This window comes from Mytilus californianus, unplaced genomic scaffold, assembly GCF_021869535.1.
Source record: "Mytilus californianus isolate M0D057914Y unplaced genomic scaffold, xbMytCali1.0.p SCAF_5, whole genome shotgun sequence".
Classification (NCBI taxonomy): domain Eukaryota; kingdom Metazoa; phylum Mollusca; class Bivalvia; order Mytilida; family Mytilidae; genus Mytilus; species Mytilus californianus.
Window position 1 is genome coordinate 66,551,615 of NW_026262701.1, and position 17,330 is coordinate 66,568,944.

At 31.1% G+C, this 17,330-nt stretch overlaps 1 protein-coding gene across 1 annotated transcript in view; it reads right to left on the reverse strand.

Annotated features, from left to right (window-relative positions):
* Positions 1-12,761, reverse strand: part of LOC127701256 (zinc finger homeobox protein 3-like) — an 84,385-nt gene extending 71,624 nt beyond the window's left edge. Inside the window, exon 1 of the mRNA XM_052205072.1 lies at positions 12,594-12,761. The gene's annotated coding sequence lies outside the window, so the exon portion shown is untranslated. The remainder of the gene's footprint in view (positions 1-12,593) is intronic.
* Positions 12,762-17,330: the final 4,569 nt, after the last annotated feature.

Consider the following 17,330-nt stretch of genomic DNA (forward strand, 5'->3'; position numbering starts at 1 on the left):
ACTTAACCATGAAAATTTAACATTGACCAATGAACCATGAATATGAGGTCAAGGTCAGATGATACCTGCAAGACAGACATATACACCTTACAATCATTCCATACACCAAATATAGTTGACCTATTGCTTAAAGTTTAAGAAAAACAGACCAAAACACAAAAACTTAACATGGGGCAATGAACCGTGAAAATGAGGTCAAGGTCAAATTAAACCTGCCAGACTGACATGTACATCGTAAAATATTTCCATACCCCCAATATAGACCTTTTGCATATAGTATTAGTAAAAAAGACCAAAACACAAAAACTTACTTTAACCACTGAACCATGAAAATGAGATCAAGGTCAGATGACACCTGCCAGTTGGACATGTACACCTTACAATCTTTCCATACACCAAATATAGCAGACCTATTGCTTATAGTATCTGATATATGGACTTGACCATGAAAATTTAACCTGTTCACTAATCCATGAAATGAGGTCAAGGTCAGATGAAAACTGTCTGACAAGCATGAGGACCTTGCAAGGTACGCACATACTAAATATAGTTATCCTATTACTCATAATAAGAGAGAAATTAACATTACAAAAAATCTTAACTTTTTTTAAAATAGTCACTGAACCATGAAAATGAGGCCAAGGACAATGGACATATAACAGACGGAAACTTCATAACATAAGGCATCTATATACAAAGTATGAAGCATCCAGGTCTTTCACCTTATAAAATATAAAAGTAGTTAGTTAACGCCGCCGCTGTCGGATCACTATCCCTATGTCGAGCTTTCTGCAACAGAAGTCGCAGGCTCGACAAAAAACCATTTATTCATAAATATCTAACAGGACACATAAGTTTATGCTAGGGGTATCATTATTATGGGCTCTCTCTTGTCCATTAATAAAGACCTTCAAGTACAGTTAAGATGAAGAACAATTATGAGTGGTCATTTCCTCATTCTTTTTCAGAGAATTTATAAAAAGAACATGTCTATGACTCTATCATACAAATTTGAGTCATTTGCCTTTGGATGTTAAAAATACAACAATCAATAGATCAAATGTGTGACTATCAACATTCTTGCAATTCTAAGAAAATTAAGAAAATACCAAGGGGTCATTCAAATATCATATTTTGAAGGTCAGACAATACTGCAGCAGAAAAAAAATAAAATGAAAAGATGAAAGGCAATTAAAAACCCCTAAAGATTGTTCAACATGAAACCAAGTAAGCCCACTAGTTGCTCTGTCAGGTTGCTTATTACATAAGAGCATCATGCAGCAACATGAATTGTACAAAATAAACTTTACTACATGTAAGGAAAACACACAAAACCATAGACTACCACATAAAGTATCTCAAAGACCTGTGAACATTTAAACAACTGAAATAACACTGAGAACAAAAGCATGGGTGACAAAAAATAAAACCTGGGAGTGATATCATGTGTTCTTGAAGGGTAAGCATATCCAAAAGGTCTTCAGAGTAGCCAAGAACCATAAATCCTGCTTATATCAAACTCATAGCATCAGTCAACATGTGTTGATCTAAAATGTGCCACTGTTGCATAACAGTCAAAGTGTTGCTTTTCCTAATGTAACACTGTGGTATAACAGCCATACAGTTGCTCAATTTGCTAATGTAACACTGATATATAACAGCCATACAGTTGCTATATTTGCTAATGTAACACTGATGTATAACAGCCATACAGTTGCTATATTTGCTAATGTAACACTGTTGTATAACAGACAAAGTACTGCTATATTTGCCAATTTGACACTGTTGTATAATAATCATACAGTTGCTGTATTTGCCTATGTAAAAATGTTGTATAACAGACAAAGTACTGCTATATTTGCTAATGTGACATTGTTGTATAACAGCCATACAGTTACTATATTTGCTAATGTGACATTGTTGTATAACAGCTATACAGTTGCTATATTTGCTAATGTGACATTGTTGTATAACAGCCATACAGTTGCTATATTTGCTAATGTGACATTGTTGTATAACAGCCATACAGTTACTATATTTGCTAATGTGGCATTGTTGTATAACAGCCATACAGTTGCTATATTTGCTAATGTGGCATTGTTGTATAACAGTCATACACTTGCTATATTTGCTAATGTGGCATAGGTGTATAACAGTCATACAGTTGCTATATTTGCTAATGTGACAATGTTGTATAACAGTCATACAGTTGCTATATTTGCTAATGTGACCTTGTTGTATAACAGCCATACAGTTACTATATTTTCTAATGTGACATTGTTGTATAACAGCCATACAGTTACTATATTTGTTAATGTGGCATTGTTGTATAACAGCTATACAGTTGCTATATTTGCTAATGTGACATTGTTGTATAACAGCCATACAGTTGCTATATTTGCTAATGTGACATTGTTGTATAACAGTCATACAGTTGCTATATTTGCTAATGTGACATTGTTGTATAACAGCCATACAGTTACTATATTTGGTAATGTGGCATTGTTGTATAACAGCTATACAGTTGCTATATTTGCTAATGTGACATTGTTGTATAACAGCCATACAGTTGCTATATTTGCTAATGTGACATTGTTGTATAACAGTCATACAGTTGCTATATTTGCTAATGTGACATTGTTGTATAACAGCCATACAGTTACTATATTTGCTAATGTGGCATTGTTGTATAACAGTCATACAGTTGCTATATTTGCTAATGTGACATTGTTGTATAACAGTCATACAGTTGCTATATTTGCCAATGTGACATTGTTGTATAACAGCCATACAGTTACTATATTTGCTAATGTGACATCGTTGTATAACAGCCATACAGTTGCTATATTTTCTAATGTGACATTGTTGTATAACAGACATACAGTTGCTATATTTGCTAATGTGACATTATTGTATAACAGCCATACAGTTAATATATTTGCTAATGTGACCTTGTTGTTTAACAGCTATACAGTTGCTATATTTGCTAATGTGGCATTGTTGTATAACAGTCATACAGTTGCTATATTTGCTAATGTGACATTGGTGTATAACAGTCATACAGTTGCTATATTTGCTAATGTGACAATGTTGTATAACAGTCATACAGTTTCTATATTTGCTAATGTGACCTTGTTGTATAACAGCCATACAATTACTATATTTGCTAATGTGACATTGTTGTATAACAGCCATACAGTTGCTATATTTGCTAATGTGACATTGTTGTATAACAGACATACAATTACTATATTTGCTAATGTGACATTGTTGTATAACAGTCATACAGTTGCTATATTTGCTAATGTGACATTGTTGTATAACAGTCATACAGTTGCTATATTTGCTAATGTGACATTATTGTACAACAGCCATACAGTTGCTATATTTGCTAATGTGACATTGTTGTATAACAGCCATACAGTTGCTATATTTGCTAATGTAACACTGATGTACAACAGCCATACAGTTGCTATATTTGCTAATGTAACACTGTTGTATAACAGACAAAGTACTGCTATATTTGCCAATTTGACACTGTTGTATAATACTCATACAGTTGCTATATCTGCTAATGTAACACTGATTTATAACAGCCATACAGTTGCTATATTTGCTAATGTAACACTGTTGTATAACAGACAAAGTACTGCTATATTTGCCAATTTGACACTGTTGTATAATACTCATACAGTTGCTGTATTTGCTTATGTGACATTGTTGTATAACAGTCATACAGTTACTATATTTGCTCATGTGGCATTGTTATTTAACATTCATTAATAAAATAATTGCCAACAGCTCTGCTTGTTACAAAATAAAATTTAACAGTTTATCAAATACTGCAGTACTTTTTACTCTGTCAATATCATCTGTTGTGAAGCCTATTGTATAAACACAATAAAAGGTTATTACAGATGTCCTTCCTTTTTGACAATCTGTTATGACTGTAACATGGTTCTCATCTGTTCAGCTGTGATACAATCTTACTTAACACAGTCAAAAAGAATATATGATAAAAACTGTATCCAGTCATCTTGAATAATGTTGAACACTTAAATTTGCTAATACCCACAAATAGGGGTAGGTAGGGTTATAGCCTATTTTGGTGCAAAAAATCAATAAAAACATAAAATGCTTTATGATTGCCAATGAGACAACTATCCGCCAGAGACCAAATGAGGTAGATAGAAGAAACTATAGATCACCATATGGCCTTCAACAATGTGCAAAATCCACATATAATGAGCTATAAAAGGCCCTGGCATGACAAAATGTAAAACAATTCAAATGATTTATGTATAATACAATAAACGAAAAACAAATATGATAGACAGTAACCAAAGACAACAACTGAAATACAAGAGTCGGTTTCACAAAAAAACTTACGACAAAGACTGATCGTAAGTATACTGAATTGTTCATGACTTACATTCAATCTTAGTATTTTAGGCAACATTTTTAAAGTTCCCATGAAGTGGAGGATTGTTATTTTATCATATATATTATTATATTGTTATTGCACTTTGATGACTTGACTTTGCAGTTGATTAAAATTACTGACCAATTGAACAGTTTGATTTGATAAAGCAAATTGAAATTTGGTCAAAACACTTTAATCAAGTCACAGTAAAAGCTTTACTCAACAGATTGTACAAAGCACAAAAAAGAATTACTATAAAAACAAAAGACACAAGATACTGATCTAAGAGTACTTGCAATTATTGAAAGCTAAATTACACCTTATAAACAAGAATACACATGTTGTCGTGCTAAGCATTACCACACAGTAAGTATCAGAAAACAAGAAGAAGGTGTCCAACAGATCCAAAAGGCACATACAAATAACAACTCCTACTTTTAGGCTGCTGACCAAATCAAAAATGATTCTATTCAATAAGGAATTATTGAGGAAAGTGTGACGAAAAGTTTAAGTTCATTCATTATATTGAAAATTCAAAGTATCAGCAAACAGTTGTCTGACAGATCTGAAAAGTGTGCATACATTACAACTCATCCCTTGCAAGCTGCAGACCAAATATAAAGTCATTCTTTTCAGAAGTACCTTAGAAAAGTGTGATAGAAATATTTGTTGGACGGATGGACAAGGTGAATGCAATATAGCTCTAAATTTTAGAGTTGGGGTACAATAAATCATGCTCTCCCAGTCTGAAGTATCAATCAGTACACATCTAACAGATTTAGTGTATATATGCCATAAACAGCATACCTGCCAACTGTCACTATTAGCGGGGGATTCCCCCCCATGAAAGCTCCCAAATGGAAATCTCGAAAGAGGAATTTTGTCCACAATTTATAACAAAACAATCAATTTTACAATGGCTATAGGATTGCAAAAGTATGAATAAGCAAATAAACAACAATAAAATAAATTTGAAGGCCCCTTTAAAGGTTTTGTAGGACTATGAGAGCAATCTCACACATAAAACCCCCATGACCATTTTGAAATGTTGGCAGGTATGAAACAGTCTGAGAAAAGCAGGACATAATTGTTTAATGCCAAAATATAAGTAAATAATAGAGAATGGAAATGGGAAATGTGTCAAAGAGACAACGACCCAACCAAAGAACAGAAAACAGCTCAAGGCCACCAATGGGTCTTCAAGGCAGTGAGAAATTCCCATAGCAAGAGGAGGGCTTCAGCTGGCCCTAAACAATAATGTATACTAGTTCAGCGAAATGGACGCCACACTAACCTCCTATTCATACAAATGAACCAAAATTACAAAAACACACAAGACTAACAAAGTTTAGAGGTTCCTGACTTAAGGGACAGGCACAAAAATGCTGCAGGGTTAAACATGTTTTGTGAGATTTCAACCCTTCCCCTATACCTTTAGCTAATGTGGAATAAACAAACACACAGCAAAACACACAATAAAACTCAGAAGTCTGAGTCCGATATTAAAATAGGTAACAGATGAAACTAAGCATATGTAAATAGTGATGAAACTTTCAATGATATAGAAGTATTTGTGGGTGTTTTGATGCTATATCAAAAATGTCAAGTGCATAGTTTGTTACACAACAAATTATAAAGAGCTCTTTGCAAGCAAGAAAAAATATTGTCAAGATATTTGCATCATTAGCTAATTATACAAGAACAATCTCTTTGAAAAAGCCATAGATTATTACAAAACAAATTAAACATTCATTAACATCACAACAAAGAACTTTGTTGCAATTATAATAATTAGCATTTTTTATTTAAGTTCTTTTCATAAAAGTTTTCTGCACATATTTAATATCATTTGCAAAAAATTAAAATGGACAATTTGAAGCATTCAGTTACAATTAGTCTTTAGAAATATACTTCCACGTAGTAATTAAAGGCATAATGCCTATTACAAACAATGGCCAAATGTCATGCATTTTAGTCGTAAAATTATTTTACGTAAATATCTTAGCTCAACGATAATTATTTCTTTAAATACCCTACCCAATTTGGCAGAATGAAAAGAAAAGAAGCAGAAATAAAATTTCTTAATTGGAAATTATTTAAAAACTGGTTGAACTGCATAGACAAAGGATCTTATAATTTCTTTTATCAAAGCCCATTATCAAATATTGTAGGTCAAGCAAGCTAGTGAAAATTAAGTACATAATGAATAGGTAAAAGATAAACATAGAATATTGTACTGATAATTATTAATGTTCAGTGAGCACCTGTCTTTATAAAATGAGGTTACACATGGGATACCATATTACGGGTATCACTATCATAAGGAAACCAGTCCTGTTAATTTTGTATCAAATCTGAAAGTAAAAAAAACAAAAGAAGAATGTGTCTGAGGACATGAATGCCCCCGCTCAAGCTTTGCAATTTTTCAAGTTAAAAAGGGGCATAACTCTAGAATGGTAATTGACTCACTGCCCAAATTCGAACTCTGTCTGCGTGTTATGGTTCTTAGCATTGTGTATGAGTTTCATAAAATTCGGATGAGATTAACTTAAGTAAGAGTGCGGAAACGAAAATGGGACAGACAGAAGGACGGTCAAGGGTTAAACACTTAATGCCCCCATTGCCTATGGCGGGGACATAAAAAAAAACAAGAAGCTGGTAGGTATATTTTATATAAAATAATTGTCACTTATTCAAACAGTTGAAGATCTTAGCCACAGAACATAATACATGGCAGGGCTGAACTGTGTTGTAACATCAGTATACAATATACATTGACATGTTGTGCCATCAATATAAATGTGTCAAAACATCTGTATACAATGATATGTTGTGACATCAACATAAATGTGTCGCACCACAAATATACATTGACATGTTTGGACATCAGTATACAATGACATGTTGTGACATAAACAAATATTTTGTAACATCAGTATGTATTGACATGTTGACATCAATAAACATGTGTTGTGACATCAGTATACACTGACATATTGTGACATCAATAAATATGTTGCACCACCAATATACATTGACATGTTTGGACATCAGTATACATTGACATATTGTGACAACAATAAATATTTTGTAACATCAGTATGTATTGACATGTTGACATCAATAAACATGTGTTGCAACATCAGTATACATTGACATATTGTGACATCAATAAATATGTTGTAACATCAGTATGTATTGACATGTAGACATCAATATAAATGTGTTGTAACATAAGTATACCTTGACTTGCTGTGACATCAATATATATGTGTTGTAACATCAGTATAATCTGGAATATTGTTTCAACTGGGAGATATATACTTCATATGCAAGCTGCTGGAATATTGCTACATAGAAATGAAAAGTTCACAATTGGGAAGCTGAAATCATCTCTTTTGTCATAAAGTTTGGTTTTCAACCTACCATTATTGTCAATTTCGGATGTAAGTCAAGATATGAGGCATATTTATCTTATCTGTTGTAACCTTTATTTTAAGTTCAATGGGATAGATGCATGCAACATAGTCACTAACTTAATGTAGACATTAGTATACCGCTAATTTCTAATGTTGTAATATCAGTGAACACTGAATCATGACATACTGAAGTGATCACTGCATAGAAATGTCAATACCTCAAATTTTGAATAATTCTAGTCAAATTAAATAACTTTTGTTAAATAAAGTTATTACATTATACATAATTTCATGCTAACATCACAGCTAAACATCGACCAATCAGATGATTCCATTGTGTTTATCTATTTTAATAACAGAGTTGAAGCTGGGACAAATCCTCGGGTTTTACCATGCTATGAAATACAGATTTAAAAATCAACTTATGTTTTGTTGAATCGCTAAATTTTTTTTTTAGTTTTGCAAATCTCCTGATCATGTTAGATTTGGGTAAAAATATCTTTGTGATATCTTTAACCATTTTATTTTGAATTCAATTCAAAAATTGTGAATTCTCATACAGTTTGAGGTAAAACCAGAGAATCCCACCTTCTCAAAATTTAAAGTGCCATGTTCGTAAATATGTATAAAACAACCTTTTCAATGGAAAATCTACTATCGCAGTGCCTTAATCTGAAAGTATTTTCCCATATGTCACCCCTTCAATATTTATACTAATTATAATTAAAATTTTCAAGTCTCTTTCAAAGCTTATCATAAATAGGATTAATGGAAGACAATGTACACAAAATTATGTACATAACAACCAATTAACCTTCAAGTCACCAAGTGACAGCACTAAAAATAGATAAAATTAAACCCTTGTTCTTCCAAACAAAACCCCAAATTAAAACCCAAGATAATAAATGTGATAATTTATGGGGATGACGGGGATTATTAAGAAGGGCAATTAAATTGTTCTATCTGATAACAGGCCATGTAAATACATGATTAAAGACTTGGCCAGGTGAAAAACAGATAAAATTTCATGTGCTGACACATTTTCAATTTGGGAAAGTAAATTTTATAAAGGTTGATATTATTTGTCATACTTAATTACCCTTGTGTTTTAAATTTTCATGTACCCATACCAGGTAGGTACAGGTATTATATATCTCTGTTAGAAAACTTCCCTCTTAAGAATATGCCATTAACATTTTATTACTATATAAACACCCCAAATTAAAGTTTTTAATTATTCACCAAACTTCTAAAGATATGCTGATCAAATTAAACATATAAAAGATCAAGTTTCAGGTTTTTTCTTTTCTAATATTCCTCCTTTCCCATTTCTTTCGTGTCACTTTACTGATGAATAATTGTAATTTTTTTCTCTGGTTCAAATTCTTAATTTTCTAATTAATTCAATTCATTAACATATAAATCACACCCCTTTTGTTAATAACAAATATTTTTCTGTAATATCTATTTCAATGTGACAAAGTTTAAAAATCTGATTCATCCAGTTTTTTTTTATCTTGGTTATTCAGATGCATTAACTTTATTATACTTAAAGATTATATGATATGCACTTTTACTTTGTTCACTCACAGAAAAAACAAAAATCTTTGTTAGGACTTGACCATTTTGTACTTGGGGAAATAATATTTGTTTTGACATTCGAAAGAACACTATAACTCTACTTTTCTTATGAACGTCACTGCCCTTGTTAGGTTGAATCAATTCAGGCAAAAGTCCCACATCTTACAATAATGCCTTAAATTGTGTGGCAGATGTAAAAGATTTGGTTAATTAATCACCAAACCATATGAAACATTTGTCAGCAAAAACAGCTAGAACAATTATGATAAGACAGTGACAAAAGCAGACACTTTTAACTTGTATAGAAATAATCCACACATCCAATCTTATAAAATGTATTGGAATTTTTGCTTAATGATAAGACTTACAGACCTTTTATGCCAAATTCCACATAAAACAATTAGCAAATTCTATTATACCGAGTTAGACAGTCTGATCAATACTGAATGAAAAGGGTAATGTCAAATACAACAGAACTGACCACCAGATGTCACTCTCAGATAAAAGGCACAGATTAATTACTGCATGTGATGGCGTGATCTACTGAAATCAACCTTTCATATTCAATAAATTTAATTAACTTGTACATTACAAACAAGACGAAATTGAGAGACAGAGAAAGCAAATGAAGTTCTTAGATTAATACAAGTGTCTAAATTACGGACTTCCTCAACCACCGGCAAGAAGTTGTAACAGAAGTTAATGAGGAAGTATATGAAATATTCTAACGACTTCTAACACTTTTGAAGGAAATGATGAATTAAAGATAGCCTACAGTTACTTGTTATGGTCTATTCATTTATTAATTTGATCATAGGTGAATTTCACGGTTAAATGTACAAATATATTGTTAAAAGGAGAAAAAGGTTTTTCTCTCTCAACCTATCTTCTATATATTTCTTTCTGGTTAAAAAAGGAGGAGGTACTATACGGACCACTTCTGGTTTATAAAATCTGGAAAAAAAGAAACCCTTCAATTACAATATTCATCAGTTTTTAAAGTTTTTTAATTGATGGTCTCACATGCTTTGCAGTTTCAAAAAGTCAACAAAAAAATGTCTGTTTAAAGCATTTTAAAACATTACATTTTCAATTTTTTTTATTTCCTTTCATTAAAATGTCAAATGAATACAAGTATAATTTGATAAGATGTAATCTGATACTGCTGTAAAGTAAGAAGTGTTCCTCATCTCTTCAATGTCTTTTCACCTACTGTTTCAGTCATTATTATTTTTTCTTCCGTAAATGGAGATAAACAGAGATGATGATTAAATCTGGCAGAAATGAAAAAAATCTGTGTCAAATTAGCCACTATGACCTCCATCTGGCTCTATCTCTTCATGCTTGAGACAACATTATCATCATTTTTGGTTGATACTGAGGAATTTTTAACTGTTTAAACATAGATAATGGCTGTCAAGTTGATTAAAAACTCTCAACATCTCATGATTAACTTTAATTTTATCACATTGTCCAAATTCAGGCAGGTGAAACTAGCTAAACATTCTTGCCCACTATGTAACAATTTAGATAAAGAAAAAGCCCATTAAAATTCACTTCGTTTATGACTAGTGTGTTAATTTAAATCCATAATAGGACGAAATTAAAGAGAACCGAAATCAGTGATGGGGCACAATTATAATCTCTTTCTCAAAAGTATCTTCACTGCTTTTTCAATTTATGTTAATATCTTTGTTTGGAAGGAACACAAGTTATTTTAATCGTCAAATACTAGCTTTGAATACCAATGTGTTTTCCCCCAATAAACTTGCATATAGAAAGACTTAGACATTTTATAAGCGTTATCTAATAGGCCTTAATAGGGTATTAAGATTGAAAGGAAACTCATACATTAAAATTTTATCTTCCCTATTTGCACATGGTTAATTAGAACTAAATATTATCAATTTAAAAATGTTTTTACTAAAACTTGTGAATTTTGTAAAAGCTGTAAATACTCTTTTATGTAAAGTAGAATTGGAAATATGTTGTAATAGCAGAATAAAATGTCTCCCGCTCAGTCTGATTTTAAATTACTACAAACAAATTAAAATTGTATTAATACATGTACATACAAAATTATTTCAATTAAATCAGGCAACCACTTCATTAATTCTAAAAATAACTCAATCCAATATCAAAACTTCACCTATATAATGCACTTTAATTGAAATAACAAAGTTCCTTCATATGTAATTAACTTGAAATGACTTCAATCTATCATTTGATAACTTTATGAAAATTATAAAAGTCCTAATAAAAAAATCACTGAATCAACATAAAATATTGATGGTAAATTCATTTTCCATCTGACACTTAAAAAGTAAAATCAGTTACATCAAAGCCTTTCATAATTATTGTCTTATGGCAAGGTCAAAATATCAATGATCTCCTTTAAATTTCTGTTTTGAAAATTAAAATATTTTAACTTTAAGACTGGAATCTGCTATAAAAATGTCCATCAAGCAAGCGATAAATCTCATATTGACAAAACCCTATTCACATGCTTTTTAAATTTTTTTTACTGATCTCTCAAACAGGTTTACAATCGGTTTATCTGTAAATCGATTGGAAGTCTTAAATGGCAATTCATACTCACGGTCTTTGATAGATATTGAACTGTGAATGCTTAATGTTTCAGTTTTTCAATGCTCATTGTTGATGGTTCAATTGTTGTGTTTTCACACTGTCATAACTTTAAAAAAACAACTTTCACTTTTCTATCATGGTATTCTTTATATCTCAATCTAGATCAATGGAGCGTTTAACAGGTAAACAGATTTGTTGAATGGAAGACATTATCTGGGCTATCATCGTGTGAAAGAAAGGATAAATATTACTTTAAACATTGTAGCCATTTGTTGTAACATACTAAGTTCTGTATTGTGTAACATAACACAAAGTCCAATAATCTCAGATTTAAAAATTATCAATAAAAAAAAGGTCTCTCAAATAACGGAAATGATAGTATTGGTATTTGAAAAAAGAAAGTTCAATATCAATTTGCAGAAGTTTTTATATATATATATATACAAACCACACCTTTCATTTTATTCATGAGTAAAATCATTGAGATCAAAACCAAAAGATAAAAAAAAAAAGGAAAAAAAAAGACTTTTTTAATACAAAAAAAAAACCTAATAAAAAACAAAAATATGATTCTACGTTACCTTTTTTAACTTTGGTTCAGATGTAACTGACAATTGCCTCCTATTCACAAACAGTTTAATTTCCAAACTTTTTGAAACTGAAGTTGTTACCAAAATTTTGAGTGCATAATCCGGCTAAAGTTGTCGCGGTCTCACAGGACGGATGTTTACAAAAAGCATAACTTTTAAAATCAATATGGGGCAGCATGATTAGAATTTATTTTATTATCTCTACACCTTTAAGCTAATGAGACTACAGGTAACGTTAGACCTAATTTTACAGTGAAATCAATGGGTCTGGATAAGTATAGTGATAACTTTATTATCATATCTTGTTGATCATATTATGATGTGTCAGATATAAGATGTTCAAAAAAGGCTTTATCATAAAATTAATTTTACCTATATCATACTTTCTTTGAAAAATTCAGTTCAAATGAAATATAAAGAAGAGCTATTTAAAATAAAATGCAGAAATCCAATTGCCCAATTCAAACAGACTGTTTCACATTTAACTCAGTTTGGTCTGAGTAATTTTGTTTTCAATAACAATTTCTTTTTTTTAAATAACTTCTAGAATTTAAATTGAACAGACCAGTTTTGAACAAGAGGATCTTTAGAGCCTGAATTGCTCACCTCAATTGTTTTATTGAAGATCTTGCATCAAGGATAATTTTTGTTGTTTAAAGTTAACTCAATCTATTACTGTTTTTGATTTAATTGGCAAAAAAATAAAATAAGTAGGATAATTTCAATTAAAGGGCAATAACTACTTCAGCAGTCATCCAATGATGTAGGTCATGTTGGCCTTTATGTAGATTATATTTTTGCTGAACATTTTCTTTCCTATCTAAAAACTAGAGGCTCTAAAGAGCCTGTGTCGCTCACCTTGGTCTATGTGCATATTAAACAAAGGACACAGATGGATTCATGACAAAATTGTGTTTTGGTGATGGTGATGTGTTTGTAGATCTTACTTTACTGAACATTCTTGCTGCTTACAATTATCTCTATCTATAATGAACTTGGCCCAGTAGTTACAGTGGAAATTTTTTTGTAAAAATTTACAAAAATTTACAAAATTTATGAAAATTGTTAAAAATTGACTATAAAGGGCAATAACTCCTTAAGGGGTCAATTGACAATTTTGGTGATGTTGATTTATTTGTAGATCTTACTTTGCTGTACATTATTGCTGTTTACAGTTTATCTCTATCTATAATAATATTCAAGATAATAACCAAAAGCTGCAAAATTTTCTTAAAATTACCAATTCAGGGGCAGCAACCCAACAACGTGTTGCCTGATTGGTCTGAAAATTTCAGGGCAGATAGATCTTGACCTAATGAACAATTTTATCCTTGTCAGATTTGCTCTAAATGTTTTGGTTTCAGAGATATGAGCCAAAAAATGCATTTTACCCTATGTACTATTTTTTAGCCATGTCGGCCATCTTGGTTCGCGGGCGGGGTCATCGGACACATTTTTTAAAATAGATACCCTAATGATGATTGTGGACAAGTTTGGTTAAATTTGTATTAGTAGTTTCAGAGGAGAAGATTTTTGTAAAAGATTACAAAAATTTACGAAAAATGGTTAAAAATTGACTATAAAGGGCAATAACTCCTTAAGGGGTCAACTGACCATTTTGGTCAAGTTGACTTATCTGTAGATCTTACTTTGCTGTACATTATTGCTGTTTACAGTTTATCTCTATCTATAATAATATTCAAGATAATAACCAAAAACGGCAAAATTTCCTTAAAATTACCAATTCAGGGGCAGCAACCCAACAACGGGTTGTCCGATTCATCTGAAAATTTCAGGGCAGATAGATCTTGACCTGATAAACAATTTTACCCCATTGTCAGATTTGCTCTAAATGCTTTGGTTTCAGAGATATAAGAAAAAATCTACATTTTACCCCTATGTTCTATTTTTAGCCATGGCAGCCATCTTGGTTGGTTGGCCGGGTCACCGGACACATTTTTTAAACTAGATACCCCAATGATGATTGTGGCCAAGTTTGGTCAAATTTGGCCCAGTAGTTTCAGAGGAGAAGATTTTTGTAAAAGTTTACGGACGACGGACGCCAAGTGATGAAAAAAGATCACTTGGCCCTTTGGGCCAGGTGAGCTAAAAATGGGTAAAAACCATCTTTCAAAAGCAAAACTTCTATAAGGGATAAATTGATTTCTTCCTTGCTGACTTATTTGTAGATCTTACTTATTTGAACATTTTTGCTCTGCATGAAGCTCAAATTTGGCTAAAAATTGTCTTCCATGGTCCCATAAGGGGTCAACTGGTCTTATGTTTTGCTATTTAAAGTTTATCTCTATCTGCAAAAAAAAAAACCCTCCAAAATGGGTAAAAATTGTTTTGTAAGGCAATACTCATTTTCAAGGTCTATTGATGACTTTAACCATGTTAATTTATTTGTAGATCATATTTTGCTGAAAATTTTTGCCTCTCAAAGGTTTTCTCTATCTATCTCTGTTTCTACCAAAAAAACATCAAAATTAGTAAAATGTCTTTCAAAAGCAGTAACTCCTGTAAACAGGCAATTGATAATTTTGGCTATTTGACATATTTGTGTAGATCTTACTATACTGAACATGTTAACTGTTTATAGTTTCTCTGTATCTATCACAGTTTCTAAAATAAAACTTCAAATAGGACAAAAATCATCTTTCAAGGGGAATAACCCCTATAAGGGATCAATTGCTGATTTGGGTCATACCGATTCCAATTTTATTTGTAGATCTTATTTGAAGGCACTATCAGGCTTGTTTGACTTTTTGTATAAAATAAAGGAGATGTGGTATGATTGCCAATGAGACAACTATCCACAAAATTTCAAATGAAGTGGATGTAAGCAATCATAGGCAACGGTATGACCTTCAACAATGAGAAAAACCAATACCGTATAATTGGCTATAAAAAGAACCATAACTCCTGAATGGTAAAATTTTAAGACAACGAACACAGTGATGGTAATAGCTCCCACGACCCTTTGGGTCAGATGAGGTAAAAACAGACTAAAGGTTGACAGTCCATCAATTAAGGGTATCAACTTGAGTGAAGTAAAACATCAAGTTCAAGTTATCCTCCTAAATATTCCATCACTGACCAAAAGCCTTTAGAAGAAAAAAAAAAAAAACAAGTCAGCAAGATGCATGTTATATTTGGGCAGAGCTGACCACTTTTGTTGAACATGTTATTCACAGTTTTCCTTAAATATAAAAATATAAAGATGTGCTTTGATTTCCAATGAGACAAAAGAAAAAGAACATCTACAGCTAAACTATAGGTCCTTTGGCTAAATCAGAAGTCATTAAGGCAAGAGATTTATAAAAAAGCTTCACTTTGCCCAAACTGATGTAGTACTACACTCCATTAGATTGATTAATCTAGACATTCCTTTCTGTCTGACAAAAATGATGCTAAATTGACCAATGGCATCAGATAATGATTGTCATTGACTGCAATGACCCATACTGAAAGGTAAGCTTTAAAAAGTTATTTACTTGGAAAACACAAAATGTTATTAAAATCAAAATAGACAACTAAAAGCAGTACTTAAATGTAAACAAAAACAAATATAACAGAAAAACAGTGACAAAAATAGACAACAGACTCCAGGACTGAGACAGACAGATCATGAAAACCATTTTCAGGACAGGTTAGTTTTAAACACTGTCTTGACCTTGTAATTTTAGCCATGTTTAGGGAAAGTATCATGAAAAAAGTATTGCCAATCATACTATCATAGAGCACATGATAAAATCATTTTATATTGAAACAATAAGGTATCTATAAAAGTTAATGAACTGAATTACTTCAGGAACCCTGAAAAGATAATCTACATCACTTATATGAAAAATACCTATTTCAAATAACCTTGTTCTAAAAATAGATAGAAACAACTTTTTTCATTCAAAGTTAAAAAATTTCATATTTTGATATATGATATGAATCGATTATTTGGGATGTTTTATGTAGATGCATTGTTAGCAAGGTATTTTCAGATTACATGCAAATGAGAATAATTATATGATATCTAGATAAAATTTAAATTTCTGGTATTAAATTTTAAAAATAATTCCCCAAGAAGAACAATTTTGAGTCATTTTATCAGATTTTAAATTTATGAGACATTAACATTACTAGTAAATAAAACTAAAAGTTCAAAACACAGTGCATACATTTCCTCTAAATATGCATAGTAAATATAATAATATGTCTATCTCAATGTTTTAACAGATACCATCTTGTAATAAATCAACAAACCAACAAATTTGTTTTACTTTTGAATAAATTAAGGCAAATAAAATTGAGCCTAATGTTGTATCTTTGGAAATGAACTTTTACTTCCATGTTATCTGAAAACTATCTGACAACTGTTTAAAAGATCTTATGCTGTTTATTTTGGTTTTTATTATTGGTGGGTTGCTGACTCATTGACATATGGTACTCATTTCCATTTTTCACACAAAAAGTGATGAGATGTCAAATACAAAGCTATAATCTAATCAGCTTCAAATAATAGTTATTTTAATATTTGTTTTTATACTCAAATATTAAGATACAAATCTGTCCAATGGTCTGAAATGCTTTCATACAAAGCATACCTAAATTGATTTCATACAAAAATAGAACTAAATTGTTGAATGTGCTTATGTACAGATTCAAGACTACACCAAACAGTTTTCTAAATCCCAGTAAGTTATATAACTATGTCATATTCAAAATAGATTC